We start from the raw sequence: 16,524 nt of genomic DNA, 5'->3' as shown, positions 1-16,524 counted from the left end.
TCGTGGGTTCAAGCAATTATTGTGCCTCAGCCTCCTGAGTAGCTGGGACTACAGGCATACACCACCATGCCTGGCTAATTTTTGTATTTTTAGTAGAGATGGGGTTTCGCCATGTTGGTCAGGCTGGTCTCAAATTCCTGGCCTCAAGTGATCTGCCTGCCTTTGCCTCCCGAAGTGCTGGCATTACAGGCATGAGCCACCACACCTGCCTATTCATCAGACATTTCTAGTGGTCACTGACATCTGGTTCACCTCTCTTTCTGAATATGTGGAAGCCTGCGTTTTCCAGGCCCACTGAGGTTGGGTCTGTGACTAGAAGTGACATAGGTCACTTCTGTGTTGGCCATTAATTGCTTAAGTGAGAGCCTTTACACTCTCTGTCTCCCTCTTCCCCTGCTGTAGCACTGGAAGTTTTCACGTGTTCCAGATGACATAGTGGTAAGGTGGTGAAGCCTCCATCAGCCTAGGTCCCTGAGTGACGGTGCAGAGCCTCCTGCTTGCCTGCAATGGATATGTAGCATGAGTGAGAAACTCTTGTCATGCTAAACCACTGAGATTTTGGAGTTGTTACTAAACTGTAGTGTAGTACATTTGAATATACACAATGAAGGTATTCAGGAGTCAGGTAACTCACCCAAAGTCACCTAACGCAGAAAAGTGGGGCTACAAACCCAGAATTAATTGGGCTCCAAAGTTTGCACTGCTTTACCACACCATGCCAGCTTTCATAATTATGTGAAGTCCTTGGCATACAATTGGAATTTAATAAGTATTTTATCCCTTATTATTGTATTATTATTGTTGATAGTAACTTAGACATTTTCAACATTTGAGCCAAGGTTTTCAATTACATATATAGATATATAGATATATACACACACATATATCTATGCACACACACATGAATGTGTATATATGTAACATATATGTATACATGATATCTGTTTATATAGCGTGTTTAACATATAATATTTATGTGTATATGTATATTCATTTAACTTCCACACTAAGCTCATGAGGTAGATCTTAGTAAATTTCTCTCTTTATGTCCATTTCTTCCTTTCTTCCTTCTGTTAAACAAGTCACTATTGATTTTCTAAGCTATGCCAGGCACAGCACTAGGGCTGGGTATATAGTGATGGCTGATCCAATAATTAAAGAGATTCAATGATTTCTCTCATGACAACTAATGGGAAGAACTGGACTTTGAACATAGGTTGTCTGATTTTAAATTTCAAGAGTTTATAATCTAATGGAAGGCAAAGAAAGCTACACAAATATTCAATACAGCAGTCAAAAAGCTCACAGAGGGGGTATAGAGTTTGTCGTCAATAAACGTTATAACTAAACGAAAAAATACTATGGGGATTCAGGAGTGCCAAGTTTACTGGCAAAGGCTTCAAGGGAGAGTGGAACTCACCTCAGCTTTGCAGGGTGGGTAAGATTTTTTTTTTTTTTTTTTGGTTTTGTTTTTTTTTTTTTTTTTTGAGGCGGAGTCTCGCTTTCTTGCCCAGGCTGGAGTGCAGTGGCGCGATCTCCGCTCACTGCAAGCTCCGCCTCCTGGGTTCACGCCATTCTCCTGCCTCAGCCTCCAGAGTAGCTGGGACCACAGGCACCTGCCACCACGCCCGGCTAATTTTTTGTATTTTTAGTAGAGACAGGGTTTCACTGTGTTAGCCAGGATGGTCTCCATCTCCTGACCTCGTGATCCACCCGCCTTGGCCTCCCAAAGTGCTGGGATTACAGGCGTGAGCCACGGCGCCCGGCCAGGGTGGGTAAGATTTTGATTGAAAACTGTGACTGAAAGCATTTTAGGCCATTCCAGTGGCCTAAAATGTTCAAAATGCATTTAGAGGAACTGTTCAAAATGCCGTTGGCTGCAGTATGGGCTTCACGTTAGAAATAGTAGGTGGTTAAGATGGAAAGAGACTGTAGAATTGTGGAATATTAGAACAGGAAGCAACCTCAGAAATCATCCCATCGAGGGAGGTAAAGGGCTTTGATTTCAAAAGTTAGCTGGTCTGTTGGAAGTGACTGCATGGATGATTTTGAAGCTCATTAGAGCTCAGTGGGAAAAAGCCAAAGATCAATTAATGATGAATTCCAAGGACACTATAGGAAAGTAGTGGCGCCTGAATGTCATTCATCTGGCATCTCTGATCTTGTCCAATCACTTCATTCATTTCACATTCAAGAAAACTAAGATCTAGAGAGGAAAAGCAACTCTCCAAAGGTAACTACAAACTAGAGAGGGAAAGTAGCTCTTCCAAGGTCACATGGTTACATTGTGGCATAACTGGAACTAGAACAAAGACCACCTGATTTCTTTTTTTATGCGTTTTTTCTTCACACTAGGCACCAGATTTTGGAAGATCTAGTGCATTTGAACTATCGGTAGGTGAGAGGTAAGCTCTGCAAGTTTTTCAGCAGGGAGATTGCATTGAAATGATGGTGAGAGTATGGTAGGCAGACTGACATGTGGAAAATAGAGGCAGGGAATGGTTAGGTAAATTCCCAAGTAGAATTAGGACTCATGGACTAGGACCTGAATCGTGGCACTAGAGGTAAAAAGGATGGATGAGTGTGATTTCAACAGAGGAGGAACAATTCTTGTTGTTGGTAACAACACTGGCACTGTTGCTCATAAACAGGATCAGATCCCTGTTCTGGAAAGTGATGTTGAAAAGAACGTTTTCCTCCAGAAAACCCAGACTAATCCCATGTTTAAACAATCCTTGGATCTTATATTCCAGGCTGAAGTTGATTGTTTCTCTGAGTGCCAAACACCCATATGAAAACTAAAAAAAGAAGAGTCCAACATCTGAATGTTTGGTCTATATGACGCCAAGCATCCCACGCGGCTGATTCAGAGGCAACAAGAGGGTGTGTGGTGCTGACTGTTGGTGTGGACATTTTATAAATTCCACTAGGACTCTGAAAAATTTGGGTATGTAGAACATGTTACCTAGACAACATTTATTTGAATCCTTTTGGCAGATCTACTTCACTTAACAAGGAAATGAGACATAAAGATACCCTATCTCATTTAAATAAAATTCTGCTTAGAATAGTGAGTGGCCTAGTTAATAGTGGTCTTGTGTAATATAGAATAGCAGTCTATGTAATAGCAAGTATAATGGCATGGAACACTGACTTGATGGGTGATTATGAAATATTTTCTTAAAAAAAAAAAGTAATTGCTAAGCCAGAACTAGATAGAGGATGGTATAGAAAGAAACAGGTCCTATGTGACCTTAAAGGAATCTGCATTTGGGTTTACTCAACTTTAGAACATTTAACAGAATGAAAGGCACATAGCAGTTACTCAAGCAATATCAATTTTCATTCCGTGATACTGACACAGAGCTTAAAGTTCATAAGGCAACTCGAGTGAACCTATTTTACAGGATGAAAAGCAAATTAGGTGGGCTCTGAAACATTAACTAAGTTGTCCAGTGCCACCTAACAAGCAAATGATGGGGATCAGGTTTGATGCCTTTTGGCTCTAAATCCAGTGTACTTTTCACTACACCATAATAATGAGCATTTCATGTATATTACCATTTCTTCTTAGTAGGTTATAATTTTGGCAATCTGTACTGGATTTTATTTTCCAGTGTGGCTTGTGCAATAGTTATCACCATCAAGTATTTTTAACTGACAGAACAGATTTCTATTGAGAAACAAATTGATGCATTATCCTGAGAAACTGGCTGAACTTTATGATGAGAGGCCCCAAGAATAATCTACAGGTCACAGACAATTTTCAACTTGGAATCTTGGGGGCATTTGACTGTGTTAAAAAGACTTTGCTATTTTCAAATAAAGAGGCTTTCAGAACTTCCAGATTGTTGATATTAAGAAAGCTGTGTCTCTAAATCTTTTTTTCACTTAATTAATTCATTTCTTCATTCAATCATTGATCTAGACATTAAACATTAATCATGTGCCAGCTACTGTGCTAAGGGCTGGAGAATAAGAGGTGAGGTAGACAGTCCCCACCCTCAAGCAGCACAGAGTCTGGGTAGAAACAGACAAACTCCAATGAATTAGGGTACAACATGAGAACAGATCCGGTAGAGATGGGCAGCGAACTATGGCATATTGAGGAAGGGCATCTGACTGAGACCAAGGAGTAGGGAGATGAGCAGAGTATTCCCAGAGGATCTGGCATCTAGGCTGAAGTGCAACACATGATTAGAAGTCATCTGGGTGTAGAGGAGGGTGGGATGCAATGGAGGTCTTTCTGGGCCAAGGGAACAGCAGATCCAAAGGCACACAAGGGTGGAAAAGCAAGGTGAGCGGAGTATGTGGCCAGAGTTGAGGGGAATAAAAGACAAGGCTGGAGATACGGATGGAAGACAGACCATGAGAGGCCTTGGGGGTCCACATTTTTACTGTTTGACTCACATGGGGGATTACTTTTTACACCAAAGTCACACCTGCTATTGCTGATGCAGATTTACCCAAATTCCATGATGATGTGTACAAACACCAAAACACACACACCACACAAAACACGTCACATTATGCCTACACTCTGAGGAAAGAGTAATAAACCAAAACTGTTCTGCATGTCTAGATGCTTTCTCCCTCATAGATGGGAGTTGGCGCCTTCAGTCATGCAGCTTATGTGTTTGTTCAGATTGTCTTCTAAGTCTGATGGATTAATATTCACAGGCATTGGAAGGGAAGAAAAAGGAAGGCAAACACTATTAGGTAGAGCTAAAAGGACGAGTTCTCACTGATGGGCAGGCCTCGTGGCACTGCTATGCTACTCTTCCCCCTACAAAGATGTCAACAGCATAAACTACCTCTAAACTTTCAGGAGTAAGCTACCTCTCAGTTCCTTGATCGGTAGAAACCTGTAGCCAAGGGCACATCTTTCCAAGGAAACATAGGTATGGAGGTATGAAAGTCGGCATGGGTCATGGAAGAAGCCCACAAGTATGTGTGTTGAGAAAATGTGAATCACAGAATTATAAACCAGGGGAGCTGGAAGTTTTAGGAAGCAAGCTAGATAGCCCAGGAGCCAGCCAGGGCTTTCTGCACCGCTACATGACTATTATTTGCTTCATATATTGCTCGAGGCTGGACGGTGTCAAGTTTAAACAGTGGCTAGTGTCCAGATGAAAATCTGTATGCGTAGTGGAGGTAATAATGAGTCATTTCTGCTTGGCTCTGCTCTTAGAAAAATCTCTGTGAGCAATGTTATAGGCAAAATTGGCACCTCGGTTAGAAAGGGTTTTACCAACTTTCATTTCTTAAGGTTCAAGTATGGGTTTAAAAGAGAAAGAACGGGTTGGGGGAGAAAAACCTGTTTATCTCTGTTCTGATGAGCTCAACCAGCAAGTGTGGAATGTTAAATAACTCTGTAGACTTTACTAAGTGATTACTCTTTTTTTTTCTTTTTTTCTTTTTTTTTTTTGAGACGGAGTCTCACTCTTGTCACCCAGGCTGGAGTGCAGTGGCGTGATCTTGGCTCACTGCAACCTCTGCCTCCAGGGTTCAAGCTATTCTCCTGCCTCAGCTTCCTAAGTAGCTGGGATTACAGGCGCCTGCCAGCATGCCCAGCTAATTTTTGTACTTTAGTAGAGACAGGGTTTCACCATATTGGCTAGGGTGGTCTCAAACTCCTGACCTCAGGTGATCCACCCGCCTCAGTCTCCCAAAGTGCTGGGATTACAGGTGTGAGTCACTGCGCCTGGCCCATTACTCCATTTTTACTAAAAGTGTTATAGATAAAATCGGTGTTTGCTAATTGATATTTCCACTCGTTTGTGTTTACAACATGCAGTTACAGCCTAAATTTTGTTCCCTCACCCAAATCCATATGTTGAATTGCCACACCCCAGCACTTCAGAATATAATTCTATTTGGAGATAGGGTCTTTAAAGAAGTACTTAAGTTAAAAAACAAAGTCATTAAAGTGGACCCTACTCCAATATGATTGTGTCCTTATAACGAGAGGAAATGTGGACAGATAGGTACAGAAGAAGGACCACACGAAGACCCAACGACAGGATGGCCATCTACAAGCCAAAAGAAAAGCTTAAAACAGACCCTTCCCTCACTGTCCTCAGAAGAAACCAACCCTCTTGACACCTTGATCTTGGGCTTCCAGCCTCCAGAACTGAGAGACAATAAATTTCGGTTGCTGAAGCCACTCAGTCTGTGGTAGTTTGTGAGGCGGCCCTAAGCAAATAAATATAGATGCATACTTATTATACATAGATATTATTAAGTTTATAATGTGGACATTTTAAATTTGGTTACAGAATCCTGACTTCGTTTGGGTAGGGGAGAACTACCTCTCCTTAGTTTTATGTATTCTTGGTGAGACTCTAAATAAGACCCCCTGCCCTGACTACACTTGGGGGTGGGGTGGACATGTGACCCAAGCTAGGCCAATCAGACTCTTTCCTGGGACTTTGACTTTGAAGTGGAACTAGGATGAAAATAACAATAGAAACTTACTCATGGTGCTGATCAGTGAAGCTGGTAAAGTTTCTGCTCTCACATCTGTGTTGCTGCCTGCATCCTGCATTTTGGCAAACATGGTTGTCCAGCATTCCCATAGACCCTGAGAACTGTCCCAAATCTTCTACAAATTATTTTCTTTTAAGTTAGGAAGACACATTTTCTACAGCTTGCAAGCAATTATATTTCTAATTCAATTCATGAATTATTTTTTACTTAAATCTAAGAGAAAAGTTAATTTTTTTAATTTAAAACCTTTTCCTTGTCTAGTTCTTTTAATCCTCTATAGGGTTCATGCAATAATTCATCATTCGATAAATATTTCTTAAGCATATATGTGTCACACATTATGTTAGCTGATTTCATCAAACTAGATGCTGAAAGATGATCTGAGTAATGTGGGGAATTACGGAAATTTAGAAATTAGTTATTTCATATATTAACAAATTACATTATATACAGCCTGTATAAGTTTGTATCAGCAGCTCAAGCAAATTTCATTTAAACCTAGGATTTTAAAATCAGGAAGTATTTATTGAGCACCTACTGTGTACGAGTTTCATATCAAAGTAATACAGAGTGGGATACAAAATGGAAATAATGATTATCTTCCCTGAAGGCAGTTACTAGGACCCCTTCAGATACATTTCTCAATTAGTAAATAGGAACCAGTTCTACAGTGAATGCCAAACCTTAAGACAATAAGAAAAGTTATTCTGAATCCTGTTAACCCTAATGATACTACCACGATAGAATTTGTTGTGTTTATACTATGCTAAGCAATTTAATGCATAATCTCATGTAATCCTTACAGCAAAACTCTGAGGTTGATACTATTATAATCTTTATTTTACAGAGGAGAAAACTGAGGTTGAATGAGACTAGGAAACTCTCCAGCAATCTTCATAGTTCTTAAAGTAGCATACAAATCTCCTCTAATTCTATTTGACCTTTGGCATCACCACCATCTCAAGTATTAGAGGCCAAAACAGCCCTCTTGTTTTTTCAAAATAGTTAACAAAACAGAACAACTTCACACGCCAAGGTTCAATAGCATTAGAACCTGTGCTCTATGTGCCACTGTCTCTTGTCTTCTCCTGGGTTTAGAACCTTGATTTATTTGATCATTCCTTCTTCACCTCTAAAGTATCATTACTGTTTGATTTCTGAGCCTGGAGGGTGTGAGCTTGGGCAGCAGTCTCTACCAAGACTGGAATTTCAGAATAAATCAATAGGCATCTTCCACGGGATTCATCACAATGGGATTTCATACTTATTATTACTTGGCTCCTAGACTAATTTAATGGAAGCAATCGGCAGCTCCCATCTCTTATAAAACTTTACATAAGACAAAACATGAGAGCTGTGTTCCATTTTTTTCCTGGAACTCTTTATCTCTTATGAGCATCAGTAATCAAAGTGGCATTTACTAGCTTGGCAAATGAATAAACCTTTACTTTCCCACAAGTTCAGTTGTAGGCATCAAGCTCTCCTAAAGTTTCCATAGCAAACAGACCGCTGAATGTAGTGGAAAATAAAGAAAAAAGAAAGAAAGGAAGAGAGAGAGAAAAGAAATTTAGCTACAAGGAAAAACTGTGTAACAAGGACCACACTGATCCTACATTACTTTCCTAGAAGCTGGCAGACTTTGTAATTTTTATCATTTACCTTTCTCTCCGCTACACCAATTCCTAGGGGAGGGTTCATTTTTTATTCATTCTGAAAGTTTACCATCAATCATCCTCTTAAAGAGCTTGCCAGAAACTTGGACAGAGCCTCATAATAAAATTGCAGAGACAGAGGACTAATTGATTTCTATAAATAATGTTTAGCTGTAAAGATATGAAAGGTGGTTAGAACCACATGTATTAATCTCCCTTTTGCTCCATCTGTGTCTGCAAAAGCAGACTGTACCTTGACAAAGTACCCTGACTATTTTGCCCTGCAAACACACAGCAGGAGATTAACACCAGATGGCCCACCCCTCCCATCTCTCTGCCCTGCCCTCCTGCCCTGCCCCCACCTCTGGTCAAATCCTCTAATTACTCTTATCCCCTGCCCCACCCCGGCCCCCTTGGTTATATTCTATAATTTTAAAATGCTATTTCCATTACTATCCCTGCTCTAACAACATGCAGGAAAGTTGATAGTGCCCCATTTCTCTCTGCCCCTCCATCTTTCTGTCGAACAAACAAAAATACAACCCAAACCTCAAATGCAAAAGCATTTAATCAGACTGCAAGACTGACAATGTTCAAGAAAAACAGTAACTACTGGTGCTAAAGTGTTATTAATGCGTGTGTCTTGGAAAGGGGGAGGGTAGAGGTTAGAGTATATCTCCAGTGGACACTCTCACATACTACTAGCTTTAATCACATCGCATAAAAACACTTAGCAGTTATTACTTGTCAACATCTTATAAAATGGGAACAAAATTATATCTGGGCAAATATATGCTGGTTGGACAAAGATAATGCTATAAATCTCATATTTATTTTGGAGTTGCTGAAGAAATGTTCAGAACGCACAGAAGTAGTATCTGCTGAGGCTAACTGTGATATGCTGAAATAAAAGGCAAATTAGAGACAGGGCAGGGCCTGTGTGATAGATGTCCAATTCTAAATTATGAAATTAGGTCATTACAGACTCGAGTGCTGATTCATAAGGGCAGCACTGTAGCCTGTTCGGTCAATCAGCTGGTTCCAATCCCAATTAAACACAAAACAAAATGTCACACCTAACATGGAATATCATTTTCTGGATATTGATTAAATGCAGAATGATGACTTTCATTCAGGAGACGGGAAGTTTTCACACTAGACAGAATTCAACAAAATTGGCCCATTTCTTCCTCCTCCTCCTCCTCTCCTCCTCCTCCTCCTCCTCCTCCTCCTCCTCTCCTCCTCCTCCTCTTCCTCTTCCTCCTCCTCCTTCTTCTCTTCTTCTTCTTCTTCTTCTTCTTCTTCTCTCTGCTGCTGCTGCTTTTTTTTTTTTTTTTTTTTTTTGGCCCAGACCATTCCTAGATGGTGGTAAATATTTTCTATAAATAAGAATGCTAGGGAATCTTGTTAATGGGGCAACACAAATGACTAAATTGCTGTAAATAAAGCAATTCTATATTAGTTTACTTCTGATGGCATCAAGTATTCTTGATAATTATCCTACTTGAAATATGGTAATAATTTTAAAAGCTTTCACAGATACCTTCCTTTTCTCTAGCTTTTCACGTGAGGCACATCAAAATTCCCCAAAGCTTTTATTTTAGGGGGAAAAATACGTGTGGTGTTTAGCAATTTTAAGCCTCAGTAAAGTTAACTACACTTATAAAAAATCATTTATTTTTAGCATGGGCTCCTCTATAAGATTCCCTCCCTCTCCACATGCTGTGTTGTTGTCTGTCTTTACCCCCTTGAATCTGCTTGCTCAATTCATTTCAGCAGTTTCTTATTTTGATGGTACATTCCAAGAAAGTGGAAGCTGCTCTAGCTCCACTTGCTTTGTCCAAGCCCCCAGTGGCTTAATGAAGGCTACTGGCACTGATAACAGGCAGCAGTGTTTTAGATTTGCTGACTTTTTCTTATAGTTTCATTTCATTTCTGCTAGGGCTGTAACCTCATCTAAGCACCAGGATGGAAGAAGGCAAATGGAAGGGAATCATTGTGGAGGCTAACATTGCTTTTCTTCTTCCCTTTCTTTTTAAAAAGGTCTTGGGTTGGGAGGATGAGCCCATGTTGGAACTGGATTGTCATGCCACTTGAACTCAGTTACTGACCAACTTCTAGGAATTAGGCAAGATAACCATTGGGGTGTATGTGAGGGGAGGTGCTCAGCCTGTGAATTAGCTTGAGTGTTAGGGCACCGGGTGACTGACGCAACCCCGAGTCCATGGTGTTCAAATGGCTGAAGCATTCCCAGCAAGTGAAAAATTAGCACGTCTGTTCATTGGATCAGTGGGAGGAGCCTACTGAGCCTGAAACACCATGGCAGATGCGTCTGGTGGATTATTTAGCATTCCTGAAAGCTGGGGTGTTCTCCATGTAGGCTGGCTGGAAAGTTATGAGTGCCAAGGAATACATGGCACTATATTTATATTACCTGGAGTTGAAGAACTGTGTAACCCAGTTTCCACTGCTTAAGGCAATAAGCCTGAAATCGGGAGTGGAGGGGAACATGTACCGGTAAAGCTAAAGTTCGGATTCCATGTATCCAATCAAGTGAAGCCTCCACTGCTTTCTGACCTATAGATTTACACCTATAAATGTACCCTCAAGCACTAGATTAAAACCTTGAGGTAGGTAAGTAATCACTTGTCAAGACTGAGTGCATCGGTAGGTTTAAAGGAAGTGGAGTCCGTGTAGAAGAGCCTATTTAAGTGCCTCAGTGGGAACTTGGAAATCCAAACACCTGAAGCCAAGCTATGAGCTTCTTGAGTGCCAGGCAGGGAAATAGTCCCTGGTAAGACACCACAGTCCACACATACTCCTAAAGTCTCGAGAGAGGAAGGAGGAGTTGCCAGGAAGACCCATTTGCATTTGAACTGTGGTCTCTGGGAATAAGCAAGCATTGTTTCCCAGTGTGCTAATGATGGTCATCCAAGGGTATAAAGTGATGAGCAGCCCTGAGGTCCAGCTGATCCCCGATAGGTGTGTCCCAGAGAGACCCACTCAGCAGTGCACATTCAAGTTGTGGTCGTCAGATAAAGCTGCTGCATTGCCCATTTCCTGAGCCCTCTACATTCCTCCTCACCTGTTTTAGATAGCTTTCTCTGGGTCTGAAATAGTTAAGAGCAAGTATTTGGGATTCCCTTCTTCTCTACCCAGGTACCTATGCCCAGAGTCCCCATCCTCTCCCTTTTCTGTCCCCTGCCAGGTGACCAGTGTGTTTCTGCTGGCTCCCAGTGGCCTGAGATCTCTCACTGCAATATTCTACCAGGACAGTGCTCTCCTCAAGAGAACCTCTGAATCCCACTGTTTTGGAGACCTAGAGAGGCCAGCCCTTCCTATTTGGTAATATCTAAGCTAAATACAATAAAGCCATGCCAATTAAGGGAGAAGAATGGTGTAGATGGGGGGCTGGCAAACTTTATCTGTAACGTGCTGGCAAGTAAATATTTTGGCTTTTTGGGGCTATACAGTCTTTGTTGTAACTACTCAACTCTGCTGCCCTGGTGTGAAAGCAGCCACAGATAGTATATAAATGAGTGAGCATGGCCGTGTTCAAATAAAACATTAATAACCAAATAAAACAATAATAACCAAGTCAAATAAAACATTATTTATAAAAACAGAGGGCAAGCTAGGATTGCCCTGTGGGGCTGTAGTTTGCTAACTCTAAGTGTAGAAGAAAGAACATGAGGCAGGAACAAAGAACCTGGCCCCTAGACACAGCCCTGACCTTAACCAGCTGCAAGACTTGGCACAAGTCACCTTACTTCTTCCTTTCCCACCTCCCACATTCCCAAATGGAGCAAGGTATAAAGAGGATAATATATGAAACCCACCATGCACCTTACTTTTCCAGTTGTCTTGCTCATCTGTGGCCCATAGTGCAAAGGTCATGGGATTAGTTTGGACAATAACACTATCATTTTAAGCAGCTCCTTTGAGATGACATATGTAATCTCTCTGCTTTCATCTTCACAACTCATTGAGGTAGATAATGTGATCCCTCTTTAAGAGGTGAGGAAACAGGCTGGGTGTGGTGGCTCACACCTGCAATCCCAGCATTTTGGGAGGCCAAGGTGGGTGGACCACTTGAGGCCAGGAGTTTGAGAGCAGTCTGGCCAGCGTAGTGAAACTCTGTCTCTACTAAAAATACAACAACAACAAAAATTAGCCTGGCATGTTGGTGCATGCCTGTAGTCCCAACTACTCGAGAGGCTGAGGCATGAGAATTGCTTGAACTCTGGAGGTGGAGGTTGTAGTGAGCCAAGATTGCACCACTGCACTCCAGCCTGGGTGACAGAGTGAGACTCCATCTCAAGGAAAAAAAAAAAAAAAAAGAGAGAGAGAGAGAGAGATGAGGAAATGGAGAAGAGGGAAGTTAAATAACTTGCCCAAATTACATAATAGGTCAGCCTCAAGATCAGGATTCAAATCCAGGCCTATCCAACCACATCCAAGTTTCCCAGACACCACGTGACTTCCTACATAGGCTGCTTAGTTTCCAAGCCTTTCACTCTAACCAACCACTTTGCAGATATCGTCTATAGAACACTATTCTCCGCGCAGTTGCCGGAGTGATGAGATATAATTATTTCTATGTAAAAATTTACCCAATGGCTTCCCATTGGTCCCTATCATGACCTACAAGGCCCATGTGATCTGTGTCATCTCACTCTAACCTTCTGACCTCTCCTCTCTGCTTCACTCTGTTTCTGCCCCAGGCACCTTGCTTTGCCTTAAGACATGCCAAGCTCACTCCCCAAATCAAGAGCCTCATACTTACGGGGGTCCTCAGCCTCGAGCCAGTGCTATTCTCCCAGTGTAAGCATGGCTCATTCCTTCACTTAAGTGGTGCTTCAGCTTAACTGTCACCTCCTCAAAGAGAACCTTCCTGACCGCGCTATCCAGAAGAAAGGAAAGTTCTTGGCTTTCAATAATTACCTGTTGATTGTTGAATAAATGAAAGACTATATTGGAATGAAATGACAGAACGTGGCTGGCTTAGGAACAGCTGCTTAGCACATTCCAAGGGCAGAGATTCAGACCTCTCAGCAGTGAGAAGCCTTGTCTCATGGAAGAAAGGATAGCTTGCTTGCCTGTATCAGAACAAATGACGGTACTGCTTTGTGTCATCTTCAAAAGTACCTAAAATAGGAGAGGTGACACAAAACTGGGAGAGATTAGTCTCATGACTCTGAATGAATGTCAGAGTTACAAGGGACCTGAGGAGGAGTCCTCTAAGGTCCAGCATTTTCCAGCTTCCAGTCTATGAGCCACTTCTTGCTCTACTTCCTACTCTGTCTGCCGTGTTCTCTTTGCAGCAGCTGTTCTTGACCAGACTGGCCTCCCTCACCCAAACCCTCCTATCCGCCAGGGTTGAGGGGGGCATAAAGGCTTTAGATAACTACTTTTGTTGGGAAAACACTGTTTTCGTTTAAACCCTATCACTTCATGGATGAAGAAACTGAGGGTTAGAGAACTGAAATAGTATGGCCCAAGTTCTGCCACTAATTAGTGTCAGATCTGAGCCTGGAGCCTAAGTCTTCCGACCACAAGACTAGTTCTAGCTCTACACTTCATGGAACCAATAGTAATGATACCCCACATTGTTCATTCAATTCAATTCTACAACCATGAATGGAGCCCCCCAAATGTACCTGGCCCCCTAACTGGTTAGAATCAGGGGTAAAATATTGAAAACCGTATAGTTCCTGTCCCCAAAGGGTTTACTGAAAGTTTGAATACATAGTAAAAGGAATAAGTTTTTTTTTGTTTTTTTTTTGGTATTGGCATGTTGGTTAACAGGTTAATGCAGTAACCAGTTTAAACTCAGCAAGTACTTCAAGGTACCTTCACAGAGGTTCCATAAGTAGTTATGCTTAGGCCTCACTCTGGATGTGATTTTATAAGGAAGGAAGGAAAAAGAAAGGAAGGAAAAGAGAGAAAAGGAAAGGAAACCTGAATGGTGCTCTGGTCTCCTCCTTTCATGCCTTACTTGCACTTATCTCTGCTTTTTTCAAAGGTCTTAAGCTGCAGGTTCATTCTTGAAAAGCTTTTTGGTAAGGTCCTCACCTATTCTGAACTCCTGAGGAGAAGTGAAGTAGCTGAATCAGTTCCTCCTATTAGTATCCCCTACCAGGACCTCAGCCAGGACTTCAATAATAACCTTCTGAATTATCGTAGAAATCTGTGATTAGTATTAACAAAGTCAATAACAGGCATTTCCCCCATCAACCAAAGGCACATCTGAGGTCTTCTGGACCAACCTGGGTCAGTAACAGGGATTCCAATACCGCCGACACAACCCACAGGGTTAGTATGTGTCAATCAGTCCTGTCCTGCCTAGCCCTGGCTCAGCTCTTCAGAGATGACCTCTTACAAAAAAAGTCCACTTCCAACTTTAGAAAAAATTTTACTTCTTCATCATCATGACAATAAAGTCCATAAAAAGTGAGAGAGAGAGAAGGAGAGAATCCACGCGGGAGACAGTGAGACCACATGCACAGGCAGAAATCATGAGCAAGAGTTGGTATTAACATGGAGACAAGTAATCCCTGGTTTCCTTGCTTTATAGAAATAAAATGAGAAGGAGAAAAGAGAAAACAGACCATAAAGTAAAAACTTGTCTCCAGAAGCCTCTCTCCTTTCATCTCCCCATTCTCCCACCTCCCAAAAGACAAAGACACACATTACAGACCCATACTACCTCGGATCAACATTTGCCTGTTTACAGAAATGAAACCAGCTTTCCCTCTGCCTGACCATGGATGCTCACCAGCTAACGCCCGAATTCACTCGCCCACTCAATTCACATTTTCCTGCCTGTTGAATGCAAAACAATGGTCTCCAAACACCAATTACCGATATTCAGAACTATTGTTTTCCTACCCTGGTTAGAGACGCCTCCATGAGAGACACGGGACTGAGCTCTTGAGTTGAAAGAGGACCTGGGGGGTGGAGGGAAACCCCTTTGCGAATGTCCACACGGTCCCGTTGCCAAGGGAACCCTGGCTTTATCCAGGGAGACTGAGCATGGCTGCCTCTCCCACGGCTTGGCTCCAGGAGTGTCCAGATTACAGTGCAGGGTCAAGAGGAGAGGCAGGGAAAGTGCCACGCAGGCTTAGTGACAAAGAAATAGTTTTCAAAGAATGAAAGAAATGGTGAAAAATATCTTAGGAGGTGCCCGGTAGGGAGGGAATAAGTTTACTGATGATGCTGCAATTAGATTTGAGTTGGTCTTTGTGCCCCTGAAAGGGGTGGGATTCGAAAGTATATCTGAAAGGAGACAGGGTGGGAAGGAAAGAGAGTGAGACTGAGAGAGGAAAGGTTGAAAGGGGTGGGTTTTAGCCTCCTTCTGCGGACGCTGAATACTAATCAGGTAAACAATTATTTCATTAAGATGCTCAGTTGAAGCTTTGGAATGGATTATTTTGGCTACTGGATTGGTTGGAGGAGCTGTCCGGCTGTTTCCTAGAAGTCTGGTGGGAACTGGAGGGGAGACGATAATATAATCTCGATAGTCATGCAAGTTTTTATTTGGCCTGCACTTTAAGGGCTGAGGTTGGCCTTTCTTTTCAGAGTGAAATCTCTTGGAAAGTGTGCCAAAGGAGGCACATCATGTGCATGCTTATTTCGAAAACCCATTTGTCAAAGGAAGAGTACGTTGAGCAGTGGTTTGGAGAGTTTGATTGGACCCTGATTCCTCACCTAGTGCCTGGCACAGTGTAGATGTTCAATAAAACATTTGCTGCCTGAATGGTTGCTGAAGGAAAACTTGTTTCCAGAAACTTGCCTGTCCAGCAAGGATGAGTACTTTGAAGCAGTTGAGGCTCAGGGGATGTGGCTTACCTATTGACCCACAGATGAATGGGAACGAAATAGAGGACTTGAGCCCAGAGCCCCATTACCCTTGATCATGATGTCTAATTGCTTTTAAAAAATAGAGAATTCAAGGGAACTCTCTATCTAAATATTGCTGCTACCATACAATAGGAAAAAAAATGGCAAGTAAATGAAAAGAAGTAATAACAGGTATCTCTGCAGGTGATCTGGGCTAAACATGGAGTGAGGCTATTCGCACTGAGTTACAGGGATGCACTCAGAAAAATTAAACACACACACACACACACATACACACATATTTCCCTGCAAGATGGTGAGCTTCTTATATTACTCATCTTCCAAGCCTTAGCTCTGGCATCAGTTACTCCATGAACTTTCCATTACTATCCCCAACCTCAGCTTCCACAGTACTTTTTACAGTTTTTCCTCAGAATGCTTATCAAATGGATTTAGTTGTTGCTGCATGTGTATATAATCACAGGAATGGCCCTCTACCAGAATAGAATCTCCTTGATGGAAGGCACCAGGATTCATTCCT

The 16,524-nt window shown here is 42.0% G+C and overlaps 1 protein-coding gene across 2 annotated transcripts in view; it reads right to left on the bottom strand.

Annotated features, from left to right (window-relative positions):
- The window catches only part of ANKFN1 (ankyrin repeat and fibronectin type III domain containing 1), a 354,475-nt gene extending 339,387 nt beyond the window's left edge, over positions 1–15,088 (bottom strand). For both annotated transcript variants that reach the window (XM_030827987.1, XM_030827986.1), the window contains exon 1: positions 15,033–15,088. The gene's annotated coding sequence lies outside the window, so the exon portion shown is untranslated. The remainder of the gene's footprint in view (positions 1–15,032) is intronic.
- Between the last annotated feature and the right edge of the window lie 1,436 nt (positions 15,089–16,524).

Source organism: Nomascus leucogenys, chromosome 14 (genome assembly GCF_006542625.1).
Source record: "Nomascus leucogenys isolate Asia chromosome 14, Asia_NLE_v1, whole genome shotgun sequence".
Taxonomy (NCBI): domain Eukaryota; kingdom Metazoa; phylum Chordata; class Mammalia; order Primates; family Hylobatidae; genus Nomascus; species Nomascus leucogenys.
Note: the sequence above shows the minus strand (reverse complement) of the source record. Positions and strands in the feature narration are given on the sequence as shown.